The 20283-nt window shown below is 42.6% G+C and overlaps 1 long non-coding RNA gene across 2 annotated transcripts in view; it reads right to left on the bottom strand.

Moving 5' to 3' along the window:
- Positions 1-2390: 2390 nt before the first annotated feature.
- Positions 2391-20283, bottom strand: part of LOC135729932 (uncharacterized) — a 38635-nt gene continuing 20742 nt past the window's right edge. Inside the window, exons 1-4 of one of the 2 annotated variants that reach the window (XR_010525812.1) lie at positions 11302-11322; positions 5139-5283; positions 4038-4204; positions 2391-3777 (exon numbers count right to left, since the gene is read on the bottom strand). This is a non-coding gene — a long non-coding RNA (uncharacterized lncRNA). Of the gene's footprint in view, positions 3778-4037; positions 4205-5138; positions 5284-11301; positions 11323-20283 lie in introns of those variants that run through there. The other variant, XR_010525813.2, reaches the window with a different exon arrangement.

Here is a 20283-nt window from a genome sequence, read left to right on the forward strand (position 1 = left end):
CATCAGTGCCCGCTTTGCCATAAAATGCACACAAGTAATGATTTTAGTAAGACATGTTTGTTAAAACTTGTTATATTTCCTAATTAAACTAAGACCTAGTCCTGACTTAAGATAATCCCCGTCCAGGAAACAACCCCTATAGGTGTATATATAAATATGTATTACACATTTAATCATAGTACTAGCATGTAATGGCATCCTTGTTATTCTTTTAATGTATTCCTGCACCCTTTTTACCGTTAATGTTGTTCAGCCTGTATTGGTAAAATGTTTTGAAAACTGAGACATTTAAAACCCTCCATATACACTTACAAGCAAACCCTGCCAGATATTATGAAGTACCAGTGAAGTGCTGTTTTCCACCTTCCATAATCAGGGATAGCAAAAGCAAAAATAAAACTTGCTTGGCAAAAGGTGGAATCGAACGTGGGTCTACCGCGCCAAATGCGGGCGTCACCAACCACACACCACTGAGCCTGATAAGAGAAGTGAGTGAAGTTTCAGTTAATGTACATAGTGCTTGACAACAAGGTGGGCAATTTGTGTAAGTATAGACAATCTTATATTTTATTTGCAGTATTTTACATTATAGCCAACATGTAAGAAGGAAAAAGCACAAAGAAATAAGTTGATCCTTAGCATTTTACTTGCATTTTGGTGTCATAGCCTAGAAATGGACGGGAACCCCCTAAGCCTACAGTAATGGTTTAACCCAACTGCCCAGCAGCCAATAGGAACTCATCAGGCTCACTCGTTGAAACTGGTCATGTTGCCACGAGGGCCAAAATCGCGAGAATTTTCACACGTAAACAACGCGTAAACAACGCGTAGAATACGCGTTGTTTGCGCGTAGAATACGTGTTGTTTACGTGTGAAAAATCGACGCGTATTCTACGCGCAAACAACACGTATTCTACGCGCAAACAACACGTATTCTACGCGCAAACAACACGTTGTTTACGTGTTGTTTACGTGTAAGATTTCGCGCGTTTTTGACCCTCGCGGCCTTCCATATCGGCCTTCCATAGATCCAGGAATTTCACTTTTCCGGTCGCCACGACGTAACTCGGTTCGTCGCCACGACGTAAGTTTGGTCATCATATTACGTCGACGTTACGTAACAGTTACGTATTTGTGTTAGCTGGGAAGGTCAAAAACGCGCGAAATCTTACACGTAAACAACACGTAAACAACGTGTTGTTTGCGCGTAGAATACGTGTTGTTTGCTCGTAGAATACGCGTCGATTTTTCACACGTAAACAACACGTATTCTACGCGTATTCTACGCGTATTCTACGCGTTGTTTACGTGTGAAAATTCTCGCGATTTTGGCCCTCGTGGCAACATGACCAGTTTTAACGAGTGAGCCTGATGAGTTCCTATTGGCTGCTGGGCAGTTGGGTTAAACCATTACTGTAGGCTTAGGGGGTTCCTGTCCATTTCTAGGCTATGACACCAAAATGCAAGTAAAATGCTAAGGATCAACTTATTTCATTGTGCTTTTTCCTTCTTACATGTTGGCTATAATGTAAAATACTGCAAATAAAATAACAGATTGTCTATACTTGCACAAATTGCCCACCTTGTTGGCAAGCACTATGTACATTAACTGAAACAACACTCAATTCTCTTATCAGGCTCAGTGGTGTGTGGTTGATGACACCCGCATTTGGCGCGGTAGACCCAGGTTCGATTCCACCTTTTGCCAAGCAAGTTTTATTTTTGCTTTTGCTATCCCTGATCAGATTCCAAAAATATATATTTATATATATATATGGAAGGTGGAAAAAAGCACTTCACTGGTACTTCATAATATCTGGCAGGGTTTGCTTGTAAGTGTAAATGGAGGGTTTTAAATGTCTCAGTAAAGACACGTTACTAAGCCTATTGCTTGCACATTTGGTGTATGTGCACTTGGAGATAACATTAATCAGAAAGATACATCAGTCAGTGATATGTAAGAGCCACCCTGCACTTGTTAGAAAGTCACATGGATTTTTAACCATTTTAGTGGCTTGTGGTGGGCAAGCTTCTCTCTTTTTACTATCACAGATCAGATTGGAGAAAGACATTTTCAATGCAAAAAAGAATTATGTCTAAAGTGGAAATAAAGTGCTTCACTGGTACTTAATAAATAAGTGTTTATCTGGAAGTCCTATTGTTTGTACTATAAGCACTCTTTCAGTTTGACCAATACCGTCTGTACAACAACTGCATAATGTTGTAAAGGGTGCAAGTATATATTAAATTAATAAAAAATAAGCCACTACATGGTAGTACTATGATTGTGTTTAAATGTTAAAATATTTATATATAAATGTATAACGTATACATGTTCATCAGTAGAAAAACTGTTTTTCTTTGGGAAAATTAAATGTCTTGAAAATGAATACAGACAGTTTTGTACACTTTCTTTATTGTCATCTGAACTTAGTTTAGTTAGTTTGTAACTGCCGATTTAAAATGATGCACTGCAGCACACATAAGCATACATATATTCACATTTAGAACATCAAGAAGGGTGTGACATAAGATTTAAAAACCAAACAATCAAACATTAGCATGTAGAACACCAATGCCCGGTTTCACAGATAAGGCTTAAGGCAAAACTAAAATGAATGTTTCAGCTGTCTTAACTGAAAATAACTTGCACTGAGATATCTGAAAGTATGTATTTGGAAAAATGTGTTATTAACCAACCAACCAAATTTGAATGCAAAACACCAAGTAATTAAACTAAGTTATCAAAATCTTGGAAAAATAGGCAGTATTTTGTGCTCTCAAACGGTGGTGGTATGTACGCCGTCAAAGCTGAAACAACACCCACTTACTGTTTCTTAACTTTCAAATACCACTTCAACCTGAATGGATGGTCACAATTGTGTTGGGGCGGTGCCACGCTGGGTGGCTCAAGTGCATTATCGAGCAACCATTTTAGGACCATCTAAAATATCCTGAACTCAGAAATACACAATCTTTACTCTGCAATTCAGAACTACGTAGTTTATAGTCTTTGTTGTGTATTTCTGCAATACATTTTTTAAACATTTATAATGTGTTCAGAAACAATTTTTTAAAATTGACTTTACAGGGACTTAAGAAAACATTCAAATTTGTAAACATGTTAAGATTAAGTAGTTTCCATCACTGTGCCACAATGAGTTGGGTCCTGCAACATGATAGGTTCTTCGGTGCAGTCTTTGGGCCAACGCTCTGCGTGCAGCTCCAGTTGGGTTACTTGTTTAATAAAAACAAGAGAAAAATTATAGGACAACAAAGTACAGCGGCTCAGATTAAACCGTACTAGTGAGCGGAGTAATAATGTAATGTAACTCTTTAAGTTAAGCTATTGTCAGCCGACCCCAAGGGGTTTAAAAAACTCCTAGGAAAAAAACCCTTATGGGGAAAAAGTCACTGGGAGAAAGAAAACCCTTGAGAGAGACCCAGACCTAGCTGATCCTAGAAAATATATACTATATATTGAATAGGCCTTCTATATTCTTAAAATGTATGGGAATTATTGTTAAAGGTTTAAATCATTTAAATTAAAAGTTAAAGTAAGTGGTTGGTTGTCACTAAGCAGAATTACGCGATCCAATAAAAAACTATACTATACGATTTATTAAGAATTAAAAAATTTAGAAATAAAGGGAAGCAGCGGGTGGTCGCTGGTCAGACATTGGCAGGGCATCACGATGATGGGAGGCCAGTAGATCATGGTGTGATGAGCTTCATGGCAGCAGGAACTGGGTCTGTCAGTCTCAGTGTCCTTGGGTTCTAGGACGAGACAGGGAAAGAGAAACAAAATCCTATTAGCATAAGTCATCACATATAATGCAAGTGTCATACAGTATAATGGATGAAAGTGTGCTCTGTTCCAAACAAGCTAACTATTGCGCCATACGTATATTTAATAGGCGAATTATGTGAATCCTTTGTTAAAGAGATATGTCTTTAGTTTAGACTTAAATTGAACATTGTTGGGCAAAACATTCCAAAGCTTGGGACCTTAGTAGGTAAAAAGTATTTACTCTAACCATACAGTCCAAGTCTCCTTCGCGGCACTCGAATATTTATAGCTGCAAGCCTGGACCGAACAGCATTTGCCCCAATCTTCTAAGTTTCTCCAACCAAATTCTGAACAATATCATAAAATTGGGAATCTGAAAGGTGTGAATATCTCAAGACAGAAAGGTTGAACTCTCTAGGAAAGAAAAGAAAGATTTCATTGTAAGTCTATTGGCTTTTTGATGAACATGACAAAAGAAACATCTGATACAGATAACTAGGACAGCTATAATAGAGAAGCATTTAAGACAAACTCCTTTCAAAATGTTCTATAAAACGACTTTACAATTTATACTTTTAAATATCTTAAAAGCATGCTTTAACAATACTGTAATATATATGTATTGCAAAACTATAAAAATTATAGTTCTTTATAATTTTGCTTAAAATAATAAGAGTTCATGTTCCCCAAATCAGCATATTACAATGATTTTGAGGGATCTTGTGACAATGAAAACTGGAGTAATGGCTGATGAAAATTCACTGCTGTCAGATGTTGCACATATAAATGACTTTGACAGACAAAGCATTGTTTGTAAAGTTGAATTAGTTAATAAAATAATAGTCTGATTACACAAGTCATGCTGCATGTGGTACCTGATATTGCTATGACAAACACAAGCCCACAAACAAAATAAATCAAAGTGCAGAACAAATGGTTAACACTGTAGTCACTACAAGATAAATGATTAACTAATCAGTAGGTATAACATACTGATGTTTAGGTTTAAGTAAAAATTACTTGTGCAGTTAATTATTTAATAATTAATATTACACTCTGTAAAAGCATGTGTTAATTTTTTTACACATTTTTTTGTGTTATGCGCTTTAACACATTACGTGCAGTTTTAACATATTATGTGTCACTTTGTGTTAAAATAAATAAAAGTGACAACACTTGTATTTAAAGTAACACAAAATGTGTTGTTCCAATAATAACAGAGATTTGTCTGTTTTGGGACAATGCATTTAGTGTGTTGTCCCCAAATCTAACACTGTTTGTGTTGTTTCTAACATCAAAACAACATTTTTAATCTGTTTAAAGTGTAGAATGCAATTCTCCATATTACCATATAGAAAGTGCCCCATTTAACTCTTGTGGATATGTTATTGACTGCTGCAGTACTTTGGTCGGGGAGTTGGGAGTCATCAGATTTGGTCATGTATTGCACAAGAGTGACCATTTTCACATAGTGGTGTACTTGAGGTAATATTCTGAAACATGATAACAGAAATAATAAATAATGATTGTCTAAATATAACACGTAAAAAACATAAGAGATTACAAACATCAATGATAAACAACTAACTTTAGCCTACCATTAAGTTACACTACCAAAACGCCACTGCAGCTGAACCCTTCCAGTGTCTGTAAAAGCCCTCCGCCCTCCACATAGGGGGCGGAACCTAAGGCGAAAGGCAGAAGGCCGGTCACTACCTGTTCCTTAACCCACGATAGTGAAGCAGCGAACTGGGGAAGCGTCTAAACTGAGCGGAGCTAGAACACTGCGGAAGCCATCCCCTAAGAAGGTTGAATGGATGACATAAAAATATGAAACAACCAAAGGTTGCTCATAAAAAGTCTCTGAACAAAACATAGTATGCAGAGAGATGCAGAGCAGGCTCTGCTAAGGAAAACGTGGAGGATTAGTACCCCACGGAGTATACACACAAATGAACCCCACGTAGGGGACAAATGTGGACACCTAGCCTACACAGGTTTACAGAGAATACATCAGTGATAGGTTGACAGCGGATGCTCCGCAACACCAGCTATCAGGGCGGTGGAGGAGAGGCAAAAACAGTTTTTTAGACGTTTTTTTCCCCGATGGCCTTCCATATTGGTGCAGATGTGCAGCACCAAAATAGAGGCTCCAAGCCGACACACGAGCCGACCCTCGGCATTCTTAACTAGTTAGTAGAAAGAACCCGAGTGGAAACCGGTTCGACACGAACACTATAGAATCTTGTGAACGTATTAGGTGTCGCCCAGCCTGCAGCTCTACAAATATCTGTTAGCGAGGAACCGCAAGCCAGTGCCCAAGATGATGCCACACTGCGTGTAGAGTGGGCACGTAAATTAAACGGACAAGGCACATTCTGCTTTTGATATGCAAGGGCTATAGTATCCACAATCCAATGGGACATCCTCTGCTTGGTGACAGCTTTTCCTTTCTGCTGACCACCGTAACAAACAAAGAGCTGATCTGAGGTCCTAAAGCTTTGCGTCCTGTCTATATACACACGTAGTGCACGAACAGGGCATAACAAAGCCGTGGCTGGGTCTGCCTCCTCCAAAGGCAGCGCTTGGAGGTTCACCACTTGATCTCTGAAAGGAGTGGTGGGAACTTTGGGCACAAAGCCGGGCCGGGGTCTCAGTGTTACGCTGGATGCAGCCGGCCCGAACTGAAGGCACGATTCGTCGACCGAAAATGCATGAATATCCCCTTAACAGAAGCCAAAGCAAGGAGAGTTAATGTTTTCATAGTAAGAAATTTAACACTCACACTATGCAGAGGCTCAAATGGGGCTTCCTGGATTGATTTCAGCACCAAGGACAGGTCCCAAGGAGGAATAGAGGGAGGACGCGAAGGATTCAGTCTTCGAGCGCCTCTGAGAAATCTAATGACCAGGTCGTGCTGACCCACTGTCCTACCGTTTACGGGTGAATGGTGAGCTGATATCGCAGCTATATCGACCTTAATAGTGGATGGTGACAGCCTATTCTCCAAACGGCGCTGGAGATATAAAAGCACAACACTAATCGGGCATTCTCGGGGGTTTTCACTTTGGGAAGAACACCAGTCGACAAACAGGTTCCATTTAAGCGCGTAAGCCTGTCTCGTAGACGGCGCTCGCGCAGCAGCAATAGTGTTAGATACCTCTTGCGGTAAATCACTCAAATCCTCCGTGCCACGTCCAGAGACCACACATGGAGGTTCCACAGGTCGGGGCGCGGGTGCCATAATGTGCCCTCTTGTTGAGAAAGAAGGTCCTTCCTCAGGGGAATCTTCCACGGAGGGGCTGTCGCGAGGAGAGAGAGTTCTGGAAACCAACTCCTGGTTGTCCAATACGGTGCCACCAACAGCACGCTCTCCTCGTCCTCCTGGATTTTGCATAGGGTTTGCGCAATGAGGCTCACCGGAGGGAACGCGTATTTGCGCATGTTTCGCGGCCAGCTGTGTGCCAATGCATCCACGCCGAGCGAGTCGTCGGCTAGTGAATAGAACAGGCGACAATGGGTCGTCTCTGGGGAAGCAAACAGATCTATCTGCGCTTTGCCGAAACGTCTCCAAATCTGCTGAACCGCAATGGGGTGGAGTCGCCATTCGCCGGGACGCGCAGCCCGAGAGAGCGCATCCGCCTCTACATTGAGCGTGCCCGGGATGTAAATGGCACGAAGAGACCTCAAATTCTTCTGACTCCAAGTGAGGAGATGACGGGCGAGATGCGACAGGTGACGCGAGCGTAAACCGCCTTGACGATTGATGTACGCCACGGTCGCAGTGTTGTCTGTGCGAACTAATACATCTTTGCCCTGTAACTCGTTGCTGAAACGGACGAGCGCAAGATATACAGCCCACATTTCTCGGCAATTTATGTGCCAATGCAGCTGAGGTGCCGTCCAGACCCCCGAAGCCGCAAGCCCATCGTACGTGGCCCCCCACCCCGTGTCCGAAGCATCTGTGCATACTATTGCATGCCTGGAGACCTGTCTCAGAGGCACACCGGCTCGGAGAAACGCACGGTCTGACCACGGAGTGAAAGTGCGACGACACGCAGGTGTAATGATAACACGGTGAATGCCGCGCAGCCACGCTCTCCTCGGGACTCGATCGTGAAGCCAATGCTGAAGCGGTCGCATATGAAGCAGTCCGAGCGGAGTTACAGCTGCGGCTGCTGCCATATGCCCCAGGAGCTTCTGAAATTGTTTCAGCGGGACCGCGCTCTTGCTCTTGAATGTATTCAGGCAAGTCAGAATCGACTGTACACGCGCTTCTGTTAGACGAGCTGTCAAATCGATCGAGTCCAGTTCCATCCCGAGAAAAGAGATTCTCTGCACGGGGCAAAGCTTGCTCTTTTCCCAGTTGACCCGAAGACCCAAACGAGCGAGGTGTTTTAGAGTTAAATCTCTGTGATCGCACAGCGTCTGACGTGTTTGAGCTATTATGAGCCAATCGTCTAGATACGCGAGAATGCGCACACCTTTCTCTCTCAGGGGTTTTAAAGCCCCCTCCACTACTTTGGTGAAAACACGGGGAGACAGAGAGAGCCCGAATGGGAGGACTTTGTACTGGTATGCTCGCCCCTCGAACGCAAAGCGGAGAAACGGCCTGTGCCGGGGGAGAATCGATACGTGGAAGTACGCGTCCTTCAGGTCGATGGATGCGAACCAATCGTTTGGACGAATGCATGGAAATATGCGCTTGGGCGTCAGCATCTTGAACGGCATTCTGTGAAGTGCACGGTTCAGCGAACGCAGGTCCAGGATCGGTCGCAAGCCGACGCTTTTCTTGGGTACAATAAAGTAAGGGCTGTAAAACCCCGACCTCATCTCGGCTGGAGGGACCGGCTCGATCGCGTCCTTCGCCAGTAGGAGAGCGATCTCCGCACGGAGGACGTGCGCATCGGCAGCTCTCACCGCAGTGAAACGAACGCCGGGCAAATTGGGGGGACGCCGGGCAAATTGGATCGCGTAGCCGAGACGAATCGTGCGTAAAAGCCAACGCGACGGGCTGGGAAGCTGTCCCACGCCCCCAGACACCGTGCGAGGGGGACTAAAGGCACGATCGGTGTACCCGCGGCGGGCGCAACGGAGGTGATCGCCGGTGTGTGCGTATTGGCCGCACCGACAGCAGTGTTGTGCATGATAACACTCACCTGAGTCCGCTGCTGGGTGGGCGAGTAAGGGAGGCTCTGCTGAAGACACCTCACGCCACTCGATGCACCCTCTGGCGAAGGGGGAGGAAGACGATGGGTTATGAGCCCGTGATTGTCTTCTTTCCCCTGAGAAGTCAGAGAGCGCGATGGGGTTATGAGCCCGTGCGTAGCTCTCATACTCCTCTGATGAGTCGGAGAACGAGGGGGGGTTATGAGCCCTTTTTGTGGAATTGTGGGTGCCGACTGAAAAGTCGGCGGAACAGAAAATTGAAACAAAGGATTCCCCAACCGGCCCTCCTCCGGTGGGGGGAGTGGTGCTTTCACCATCTCCCGAAGAGCGATCCCCTCCATCTCTAGGTCGCCCGTCTCAGGGCCGCTTCGATTTTCTTTTTCCACCCTTTGAAGCGGGCTAAGCGGGCGGGGCGGGCTGCTGACGACCGGTTCCTCGCTTCTTAGAAGAGCCCCGGGGAGGAACGGAGGCGGCCGCCGCAGGACGCCCTCGGCGAGGAGCAGGCTGAGGTGCCGACGTGGACGGGGCAGGCGCAGGACGCTTCCGACGTGGCATGATCTGAGCGATGGCCTCAGTCTGCTTCTTGGCCGCGGAGAATTGCTGGGCAAACTCCTCGACTGTCTCGCTGAACAGGCCGGTCTGGGAAACCGGAGCATTCAGGAGCCGGGTCTTATCAGCATCCTTCATGTCCGCCAGACACAGCCAGAGATGGCATTCCTGGACTACCAGGGTAGACATCGCACGCCCGACGGCGCGTGCGGTGACCTTGGTCGCACGAAGCGCCAGATCCGTAGCCGCACGCAGTTCAGAGAACTCCGCCGAGTCGTGACCTCCCGCGTGCAGGTCCCTCAGAGCCTTAGCCTGGTGGACCTGCAGCAATGCCATGGCATGCAGGGCAGAGGCTGCCTCCCCACAAGCCTTGTAAGCAGCACCGGACAGCGCCGAAGACTGCTTACAGGCCCGTGAGGGGAGAGTAGGCTGGTCCCGCCAGGAGGAAGCGACACCGGCCGGACACAACTGCATCGCGACCGGCCGCTCCACTGACGGGATACCAGTGTACCCCTTGGCATCTCCACCCTCGAGAGAGGTGAGGGGTGAAGGCTGAAACGGTCGGTTCCGGGCGGAAAACGGGGTTTTCCACGACCGCGTCAGTTCTTCATGCACCTCGGGGAAGAAAGGCACCGGGGGCGAGGACTGAGAAGCCCTGGCACCCCCGAAGAACCAATCATCGAGGCGGGACGGTTCAGGTGGGGGAGGTTTAGTCCACTCCAAGCCGACCGCCTCCGCCGCCCGGGCGAGCATGGCTGCCATCTCGGGGTCGAACACAGAAGCCGCAACCTGGCCCGAAGGCGGGAGCGGATCCGGATCGACGTCCGAGGCTGACAACCCCCCTTCCGATGTTACGGTGGACATCGCGTCGGGTGGAGGCTCGACAAAGCGCGAGGACACGGTAGAACACGGGCCGCTCGTCTCCATCGGGACCTCCGCTGGCAACGGATCAGGGCGCTGGGAGCTGCTGGACGAACCAGCAGACCGACCCAGCACCGTTATACGGAGATCATCCTTCGCAAGTCTGGTAGCTGCGCTCTTAGCAGCACCAGACTTGGAAGGCGGGCGCCGTTCCCGGAGAAACGACACCCGTCTCCGCAAATCCGCCATAGTCATGACCTCACAGATGGAGCATGAACTATCACGCAACGCTGCCTCTGCGTGCTGGAGCCCCAGACACGAAAGACAACGCTGGTGGCCATCCCGGGGGGCGATGAACACACCGCATCCAGAAACCGAACACGGACGGAAATCCATCTTTAAAAAGACGACCCCGACCGTGGCACGAATGAGTGGCTGTCTTTAAAAAGACACAAAGCTCAAACGTGCTGCTCTTTTAGGGAAATCACTCTTTTGTGCGAGCTGGTGAAACACACAGGGAGAGGCAACGCACTCACTCGAACTCAAGTCCTAAATTAAAGAGACAGAGAGAGAGAGAGAAAGGGTGGAGAAAAAACACTGCGAGCCTCCGCTGAGGTGTCTTTGCCCAACCAACTTCAGCAAGCTGAGATCTTATTTTCTTCCCTTCCAGAACAGGATCTACGAAGATCAGATAGAAAGCTTCTCGAGAGCAGATGTCTGCCGGCTTCGAAGCAATAAAAGCTAATTTGGTATTGTGCACCTGCGGCTTATATACGCACCTGGCGGGGCGGCGCCGGCATTATGCAAATACCTGCATGCAAAGTTCATTGGCGTTTTTATAGTTTCTCGAAGTAGATAGGTCACCCACGGAGCGGTTCCCAATTCGTCGGTCACGACGTGACGTCGTAGTGACCGACTGAAAGGGAACTTACTTGTCACGGACTTTCACTTCCGCTACATCTAAGCTGTGTCCCATTTCAAGGGCTGCAACCTTATGAGCATTCGACCTTAAAAGTTGAGCACTCGGTCTTTCAAGGTGGAAGCCTCAGAAGTTCGCGACGAGAACTGAAATGAGACGGTCTATCCTTCGGAGGATCCATAATTTGCGTCACCTGCTGCACGCGCCCACCTGCACGTTTCTGACTTATTAAAATAAATATGACATCATAAAAAATATTAATTTATTTTAGAAATATGGTACGTTGATGTATATTAAACTATTCAACAGTTTACCAAATTAATCAACCTTAGAAATATACGCAACATAAAAAGAATATTATTAACACAAAACATAACTTATAATACTTAAACAGTGACAAGAAAAAATTTTTCTGATAAATACACTTTTATTTAATAAAGGTTTTAATTGTTTATTTTAGAATATCCACCCATTATATTCAGCCGTTGCAGACGCGCAATGACTCTTGGGATATCCTCGGCTGTTAAGGATCCATTCGTTCTATCCTTAACATCGCGGAGAAATGAGGACGCATTTTGAGGCTTCATTCTAAGCATTCTTTGAAATGGGACGGCCTTACTGGCCTTAAGTCGCGCTGCTGTGACGCAATCGGTCTTAAAATACGTCCTTAAAAGGTCGCAGTCTTTGAATTGGGACACAGCTCTAGGGTGCGTTCCACTCCAGTTTTAGACACACACTCGCGAACTTCCCTAAGCACTTCCCCTCGGGGGAATCCCTGTCGCCATTTTGAAGTGCGTTCAACTTCGTCAAGTGGATGAGGGAAGTTTGTATGGACAGACCCTCGCTCCCTCGATTTTGACCGAGGGAGCGAGTCTGCTTCATATGTACACTTCATGCAGCTTCATATCCCACAATGCAACACGATTGTGACGTCACTTCAGCAACTCGCGCTTTGCACATGGAGGGGGCGGTCTCCACTTTCCATGCGATCAAGGGCTTAGGGCGATCCATTTGAGCCCACTTCAAGTGTTCTAGCAGTAGTGGGCACTCGTACAACGTAAACAATGACGTACATCCGAGTGAACGAGACTGAGGGAAGTTAGCGAGGGAAGTTAATAAAAAAACGAACTGGAACGCAGGGCTAGAGTTACGGTGAGTTCTTCTTCTGGTGTTTTATGGCGGTTTGGCACACCAATAAACAAGTGATTACCGCCACCTACCGATCTGGCGTGTGGATCGAACAGATTTGGAAAAAAGAAATACAAAAAAATAGATTCTATCTCTTGTTCTTGTGTTTTACAGGTATTTAATTACTAATGAATGTACTCTTGATTGTCTTGACTCGTTTCCTAACAATACTTTTAAAGAAGTATTAACTCCCAACCATAATTCTTGTCTTTACGGTGAGTTCTTTGCTCGAAACACTGCTATACGTGTCAAAACGTCACACACAGAAAACTTTAAGTTCTCAACGATACCAATTAAACCCCTAGTATTGTTATTCTGTTTTCTCTCATATTGATGATAAAAAATATCCATAAAAATGCAAAAAAATAAAGATTCCATGTTTTCAAACCCTGTCCGATTCCTTTTGTTTAAGTGTAGAAAAGACTCAGGAGGTGTGCTTTTTAACATTAACCTTTTCTTAATATTAAGAAAATATGGTACCTATTACTTAATGTAAGTAATTGGCATGGGGGGGACGTGAAAAATGTAGCCTACGTTTGTGTGTAGAAGTCTGAGCTAAAGATACGCGGATTGTCCGCTGTCGGTAGGTCAAGCAATTCTGATGAATATGAGAGTGGATGAGTGAAACCACTGACAATGAAATATTATCTACATTTCTAACATGTAAACGCGTTAAAAAGTTCTGCGGATGTGATAATTTACTGGTCTGCATGTGTGACAGACACAATAAACTTTAGGCTACACGTTCGTTTAAAAACATATTAATTTACCATATCTGTCACAGTAATGAGACTATGGAGGGTTCGGGTGAGGATATAAATTAAAGAAAACCATTAGGTGACCCCAAATAGTCAAATTGTCAAATCATCACAGACGTGCTATGAAATGAGAATCATTCAATTTTGGCCATATGGGGGACACATTATCTGATTTCACATATAACAGCTTTCTTCCAATATATTAATATAGGCTACAGCATATTATTTGCATAGCATTGTCATAATATGTGAAGAAGTAGCCTAGCTTTCAATAAATATTTAAAAAATGCGTTAATAAATCCAATAACCCCCGTGACAGGGCTACATGGCCATAAGAGGTTTCTAGGCTTTGTTTCTGCATTTAAAAAGACAAAGCTGGCAATTCTGGCTACTCTTTCGTTATTTTAATAATTTCTTCATTTTATTTTATTTTATTTATAAATTACTCGGGTTAATCTAATTTAATTATTTGGCTTGTGTTTTGTTTCCGTGCACTTCAGGCATTTTGCACATATATGTCCTGCACCTTGTTACTTCTGACCTCTTTTTATTTAATTTTTATTTATTATAAAGGTAAATTCTGATCTCAAGTTAAGTAAATTCTTGTTGTAGTTTTATAGCCTATCAATGTTGCACTGTTGCGTGATGGCCATGGTGCTGGCGAATGCTAAGGTGCTAGGTGCGCTCTGAGTGTCATATTTAGGAGTTCATCAAACTAAACTTAAAAAAATATATTTTTTTCGACAGGTAAAAGTTTAAAAATGTATTTAAAACAGGGTGGTTATCTTGTCAAAAGTATAAAACTGCACCAAATTAATTCCAGACGCGACTGTCTCTCTTGTGATTTAAATTCTTGAAATAAATGATATTAGAATCATCAGGTTTTTTACACTTAAAGTTAATACAGAGATGATAAAAGTCAAAATAAACAAGCAGCAAAATAATACAACGTAGTGTCTATAAAATTATTAATTTCAGTGTTTATCTTGTTATAAATTAACATTCAAGGAATTGTATATAAAGCTTAGTTTTTATCATTTAGGCTACAGTAAATCATATTCGTGTGGCTGTCTGATGTTTAATTTAAAATGTTTGTGTACGTTTGTGAACTACAAATTCTGTAGAATGTATAAAAAGTATGTCTCTTTTTTTAATCACTAGGCCACCCCTGAAAAAAATGTTCTGGCACGCCCCTGTGTAGCAGAGTTTGATTTCTGACGCCTAAAATAAAATTAATGTGACTAGATTAAAATATAAGTGTGCTTTCACAGAATTGACCCAATTACGAGGAGCAAAACATTGAATATTCAGAAGAATAAACCTTACTCATTTAATGGATAAGTGATTGAGATTTCAGCACTCACGCACGCAAACTCCACCGCACCTTGGTGTAAAGTGCATAAAAATGAACAAGTTACCTTGCGCACATAATGCTCATAATGCTTTTTGCTGTATTATGCGTTTTCATGACATAGCTTTTAGCCTTTAATATTTTATTAATATATTAAAATATTTGTTCATATATTTGGAGTGCTTTGTAATGCTATTGTTTGCTAATTTTAGCTATTTTTAATGTGATTTTGTGATTATTTTATGCTACAGAGGTAGCATTATTAGTTTATTTAGGTCTATGTATAGAGTTATACATTTTACCGCCTCGACTTTAGTGATCGACAGATATATCGGCCGGCCGATACATCGGGCCGATTTTAGCAGGTTTTAGGTGTATCGGCATCGGCCGATTCGCGGCTTGCGTTCGCAGATAGTTTTTCCCCGGCATTAATTACAGACAGGCGCCCACAGGCAGCTCTGTGTGGCTGGAGGCTGCCTGCAGCCCGTGCATTGCCCCTCCCCCCACTAGCAGAGCGGAGCGCTCAAAGACTGCTCTGGTAAGTTTTAAACTTCAAAGCATCTTTTAACTGTTTGACTGAAATATTGCCATATACTTTGAAAGTGTTAACACATTGCTCTATATGTGCGTGCAACCATAGCTAAGAAAGTTTGGTTCCTAATGGAAAACGCGAATGCCTATAAAACTGCTTGTCATTGTATTTAGGGAGCTTCAAATAGCTTTTAGGCTAACCGTATGCATACGGCAGCTGTTACGAACACTGGTCATATGATTTAATAATGCTGACGTTGTTCCGTGATTTTGTGGTATTTATAGGAGTTTTATTCAGCGACCACCAGTCTGACGTTTAGACGCAACGCGTGCTCATAATGCCGCAAGCGAACGCAGGTCATGTGATCAGCCGAACAGCTGATCATAGCTGGACAGGGTGGGTTTTTAATTCTCATCTCCATAAATATATGTAGTAGTAAAAGGCTAAAAATCAATATCCATTGCTGATAGTTTCTCGTCATTGTGGAGAGCGCAGTTCATGGTTGCATATGGTTGTTAACGCGGAGTTTCGCGGAATTTTCGTCAGCGAAAAAAATTAAGACATTCGACCCAAAGCACTTAGTTCCAAACAGTTCACACATGACTTTTATGTGACCGGGGGCCTGTTGCACAAAAGTAGAATTTAGACATCCAGGCTAAATGACTGAGCTGAGCTCAATGAAGCCAAAACAAGTGCGTCCACGCTTAATTGGTTGCACAAAGACCAAGCCAGGATGATCAGACACGGATTCATCAAGCCAGGTGAAACCAATCCTGGATAGGTGCGCGCTCACGGCTCACTCAACTAGACCCCGCCACCGATCACAGATTCACAGATTCACCATGGCAACTAGCGGCGTTCTTTTCCCTGTCAGAGGCACAAATCCATACGAGGAGGTAAAAGACATAATTAAGTAGAAAGGCAACACCGCCACAGTGGTAAAGCAGAGAGAAAAAGCGTGGCAAAGTATTGCAGACCGCCTGAATGCGTAAGTAGTGCACAATTACACACTCACCGCTCCGCTGAAACATCACAATTACAATTAAAATATTTAATTCACATATCCAAAAACGCAATTGTACTCTGATTATAAAACAGTTATTTTTTTTATTGAAATGGACTGCAAATATGAGTGAAATTGTGTAAAGTAACTCCATCACACTGGATAAGGCTTCAATAAATTATTATGAAAGCCTTACATTATTATTACGCTCATTATGTACTCTGCTTCTTATGTTGTCCACCGGGTTTTTTTTCCTTTTCTTTTTTTTCTGCTTTTATTAATGTAAAGCTGCTTTGAAACAATGAAACAATATATAAATAGATGAGCTATTAATAATAATCAATTTAATTTATAAAGCGCCTTTCAAAGGACCCAAGGTCACTTTCTCATTGCACTGCAAAAAAAAATGACTTTCTTCGTGTTTTTGTCTTGTTTTCAGTACAAATATCAAAAAAATTCTTAAATTAAGATGTATTAAAAGTTTTCTTGAAATATACTTTTTCATAAACACTTAATTTAAAACATTTTTTTATTCCATTGGCTGATATTTTTGCTTATTTTCCTAGGTCATTTTGCTCATCAAGAAAATGCATCTTAATTGAAGAATTTTTTGATATTTTTACTGAAAACAAGACAACAATACAAAGTAAGTCATTTTTTGCAGTGTGACTCCATTGAATGTTCTTGTGTGTTAAAGAAAGTCTCTCTTTTTGTGTGTGGTGTTGTGTGATGTAGATTAAATATGACCGGGCCAAAACGGACATGGCAGCAGGTCAAAATCAAAATCTGCAGAATGGTAAGGGCCCTGACTAATACTTAATAATGCACAAGCACAGATTGTACCCAGAAGGTGCCTGCTCACACATTGTCTGTACTGTTTTAGCAGTGAAAAGAATACCCAGAGACAAGGCACGGGTGGTGGGTCACCAAAAGCTGACCTCACCCCAGCAGAGGCCAGCTTTGGAGCTAAATAAAGGCAGGCCTGTTGGAGGGGATCCCTGGGGGAAAAGAGACAAGCATAGGTCCCTCACAAGATGCCACCCGCTTCATACAAGGTATGTTCTTCCATCTCTACATGGGACACAATCACATTCATTTTGAATCTATTTGGACTGTCTGACTTTGGTTTGCCTATTGCCTTGTAGTGTCTGGCAGCACTGTGTTACTGTTAAAGCCACCAGCACGAGCACCTGACGATGCTGATCCAGTGAGTACTCCATCAAAGGCATACTGTAGGCCTGGCATGTCTTGTCTACTAGCTTCAATATGAATCCGATTAAATGTGATGGGGTCAAGGCCCCATTTCATCAGCACATAACGGCGATGATGATGAGGATACCATCTCTCTGGATTCCAAAAGTCATAAGGTATCATGTCAAACTTGTGAAAGTACTATACAAAGGAGTCATCATTGGGAGCCATCACAAAATCTCATTTCTTTTACAGGACCCAGAGTCATTGGTGCACTGGACTGCACAAACATAAGGATAAAAGCCCCCTCAGGTGCCCATGAGGCAGATTTTGTAAATATGAAATCTTTTTACAGCATTAATGTTCAGGTGAACATAACTTTTTGATCTTTTCCATTGAACACTGGCAAAATGGCCTGGCTCAGTCCATGACTCCAGAATCTTTTGGACCTCTGAAATCTATCAGCGCCTATCACAAGGTGAGCCACACAACCCATATATAACCACTTTTTACATAATGGCTGTGTCAACAATATCACTGTGTTTTATAAGTAATGATGAGATTTTGTGTTGACAGGTGAATTCTCTGGTGTGTTGCTGGTAGACAGGGGGTAAAGGTCTTTACACACCGGGACGTTTTTCGTGCGCGTTTATCGTCGACGTTTAACGTCTCGTGACTCAAGAACGAGCGCCAATGTGAGTGCGCACACCCACGCGAAAAGCGCGAGGCGCAAATGCGTCATTTTCAGAAAAACGCGTGGGACACGTTTTTTTGGTTTGACGCGGCGCGTTAAAAGTTGGCCGACCAATGAGATTGGCGCTTTTGTTCACGTGCCTGGCGCTGCTGAAGTTCCAGTAAAACACGACTTGGTGGCGCTCAAGCACATAATGGTCTTGCGGAGCACGTGGAACAGGTAAACACACAAGGAAGCATCGAGGCTGTGGAGGTTTATGAAGGTGTCGGAGTTCCTCACAACATCGACTGAATTTCGAAGGTAACGTGATATATATAAGAACATAACAATACATAGCTGTGTGGGCTATATGATTGGATTAGATTCAACTTTATTGTCATTACACAAGTACAAGGCAACAAAATGCAGTTTAACGTTAGGTCTAACCAGAAGTGCAAAAGCAGTATAAAAAGTGCAGGATATCAGTATTTGCATAGGTGCAGGATTATGTAATACGATGGAACAATTTACTGTGGGTGGTGCTATGAACATAATATACAGAAATTTACAAATGGATATGTACATAATAAATTAAACTATACAGAACAGGAGTGAAATTAATATTTAGGTAGTGCATGAATGAATTTGGATTGTAACTAGTCAGTTAAGAGTGCAATGGCATAAGTTATTGTGCAGTGAATAGTTATTCTAATATTCATTACATAGTACAGGGGTGTAAACGATGCAATTCAAGTAGTCCAGCAGTGCAAATGAACAGGGAGTATGAAATAGACAGTCCAGTAGTGTATTGAACGGACCAGTAGTGCAAATTTACATTATAACTGTGCAAGTAATAAAAATGAATATTGGTGCATTACATTATGATATGTAATGCACTGACATTGAACAGTGATTAACTTCATACCATGCATGTTCCCTGTACACCGTGTGATATCACGTTTTGTTGTTTGCACCATAATACTTTGTGTGTAACTGGAACCTGTTGTACACAAACGTGGACAATTACACTGCTTCATGTTCAAAGAAAAATTTGGTTATTATATTCATTGCTTCTTCCTAACCCCAAAATAACTGGAAGAAATCTAAAATGCAAGCCAAACCAAAGGTTGGGTTTTAGGAGGTTAATTTGTGTTCTGTGTATAGGTAACCTAGTTTGTTTAGTCAGATGAAATACCATGAATCTAAATTACATTTGTAATCAAATATTGACCTCATGGATATCGTGGCATGGCCCTCAGTGTGAAAGATTGATCTGATGAAAACTACATTTATCTTTACAGTGTTCACAGCAATATTTCTGCTAAAAATGATGTGAGCAAAAGTGAGGAGGCCCCAGCAAGCACGTCTTCAGGATCATCCAGCACCAGCCGTGACAAGGTCCAATCTAAACAAAAGAAAACAGTCCGAGACAAACCTCTGGAGAAGAAAAAATTTAAAGCAGTGCACAGAAGAAAGAGGAGCACAGAAGGAGCGCTCTGCCAGTTTTTGGTCACACCTATAGATGTTTATTATATATCATTTTATTTAGGTTTTTTTATGTTTATACATTCAAGAAATACAGTTGAACATGTACATTTCATACATATGTTTATTTGCACTACAGTTCACTTAGACTTCTATCATTGTGACTTTTTTGCTCTACAGCTCTGCCAGTTCTTGTTCACACAAATTAATGTTTATTATATACCAATTTACTTATGTATTTTAAGTGATTATACATTTAATAAATTCATTTGAAAATGTCTAATTTCTAAATGTTGATTTGCACTACCGTCCAGTTGCACTAAAGTCATTGTGACTTTTCTGGACCAACATTTCTGACTCCTGTTTTATTTGATTTTACTGTCATGTCTCTGATTGTTATTGCAAACTGCAGTTCATTCACAAAAATAAATGTTTGATTAAAAAACGAATTGTAAATAACGTGCCATTTTGACACTATGCATATATTTGTACATCAAGTATTGTTGACCTCTTATTATAATAACTACATACCTACTTCTTTAGCCAAATCACAAAATACAATACATTTGGGAGGAAATGTGAGAAAATTGTTAACAAGAGAAAGTGCTTGTAAAAGATTAGTTAAAAATACACACATCGGATCACCCATTACCTAATATTTTGTGAAAGAGCTTTAATTTTGATATAACGTGTTCTATCAAAATAGTTAATTTTATGTGGAGAGTGCTGATAATAGAATCGAATTATTTGATCAAATAGATTTGATTTAACAAATGTATTTAAGTTCACAGAGATATTGTTTGTACAAAGAATA

The sequence above is a fragment of the Paramisgurnus dabryanus genome, chromosome 1, assembly GCF_030506205.2.
Source record: "Paramisgurnus dabryanus chromosome 1, PD_genome_1.1, whole genome shotgun sequence".
In the NCBI taxonomy this organism is placed as follows: Eukaryota; Metazoa; Chordata; class Actinopteri; order Cypriniformes; family Cobitidae; genus Paramisgurnus; species Paramisgurnus dabryanus.